Consider the following 1,792-nt stretch of genomic DNA (forward strand, 5'->3'; position numbering starts at 1 on the left):
AGAGAGAGAGAGAGAGAGAGAGAGAGAGAGAGAGAGAGAGAGAGAGAGAGAGAGAGAAGACTGTTTGATGGCGACAAGTAAGCTGCAACTTCGAAGTTACTTACTACCAACTCTTTCTTTGTAAGAATAAATAAATAGGGTACATATGGTATTTTACTGAAAAATAGACAGACAGACAGGCTGACAGGCGTACAGACAGACACACATAAATAGGATGTACCATAGCGTGACTAGTGATCACGGTTGGACTCACGACAGAGAATTCGAGGTTTCGATTCCAAGAACTCGCTGTATACTTTATTCTTGAGCAAGAGACTTCATTTCACTTTGATCTACGTGATCGCCACATAAACCTACATTATACCATAGTTATTGCTGTTGTTCTGATGTCTTATTTTCTCCAACCAAATATAGTCCTACTGAACCATACACATTATAAGGCGTTTGAAAGCAGCGAGCTGGCAGAGTCGTTACCACGCTGGATAAAACACTTAGTGGTATTTCGCCCATCTTTATGTTCTGTGTTCAAATTCCGCCGAGATTGACTTTACACTTTATCGTTTCGAGGTCGATAAAATAAGTACCAGTTGAACACTGGGGTCTATGTAATCGATTTACTCCCTTCTCAGAATTTGCTGACCTTAAACCAAAAATTTGAAATTATATAAAGCGTTTGAAGGAAGCGAGCTGGCAGAATCGTAGCCATGCTGAAGGCGGAGAGCTTAGCGGTATTTCGTCTGCCGTTACATTCTGAGTTCAAATTCCGCCGAGGTCGACTTTGCCTTTCATCCTTTCGGGGTTGATAAATTACTTAATTTATCGACCAGTTAGGCACTGGGGTCGATGTAATTGACTTAATCCCTTTGTCTGTCCTTGTTTGTCCCCTCTATGTTTAGCCCCTTGTGGGCATTAAAGAAATAAGAATCGTTGCCATGCTGGACAAAATACTTAGCGGTATTTCGTCTATCTTTTACATTCTAAGTTCCAATTCCGTTCAGGTCAACTTTACCTTTCTTCCTTTCGCAATCGATCAAATAAGTATCAGTCGAACACTGAAATTGACTAGCCGTGGACTCCAGAATTTCAGGTTTTGTGCCTATAGTAGAAAGGATCATCATAAAAACCGTTCCTGCCGTGACCATACCGCTCTTTTATTACAAAGAACATTACTTCTACAACTACATTATCTAACATGTAATGTGCTTCAATTTCTTTATTAATTCTTTCTTTATTTATTAATAGGTTATAGAACGGACTGGTTGTAATTTAGGCATTATTTTCTCGCGGGTAGAAAATTATGTAATATATTTCCCCTTTGACTCGAATATTGCATAAACGGTGCAGTTGGCCGTACATCAGTCTAAGAATCACGATATGTCTCGCTACTCAATATGCACATTTTGATGAGTGCATTCATAAAACAAAAAAGAGATAATAAAATGAAATTCAAATATAATTTCAAACACTCCAGACGTTATAAACGATCTTCATCAGTAATTATAATCGCGAGAATCTAGTGTAATTCGATTTTCAAAATGAATCTTAAAAATTAAAATTCCATGACTTTGTGCGTATGTTTTATTTTGTTTTAGATCTTTTTTTTTTTTTAGAATTATTTCATTTCATCAATTTTCTGAAGTTTATAGATGTAATTCATGTTCTCTGCACTACATGACAACGCTCTCCCCCTTCCCCTATACACTGTCAGTGTAACATATATATATATATATATATATATGTATATATGCATGTATGTATGTATGTATATATATATATATATATATATATATAT

The sequence above is a fragment of the Octopus bimaculoides genome, chromosome 3 (genome assembly GCF_001194135.2).
Source record: "Octopus bimaculoides isolate UCB-OBI-ISO-001 chromosome 3, ASM119413v2, whole genome shotgun sequence".
Classification (NCBI taxonomy): Eukaryota; Metazoa; Mollusca; class Cephalopoda; order Octopoda; family Octopodidae; genus Octopus; species Octopus bimaculoides.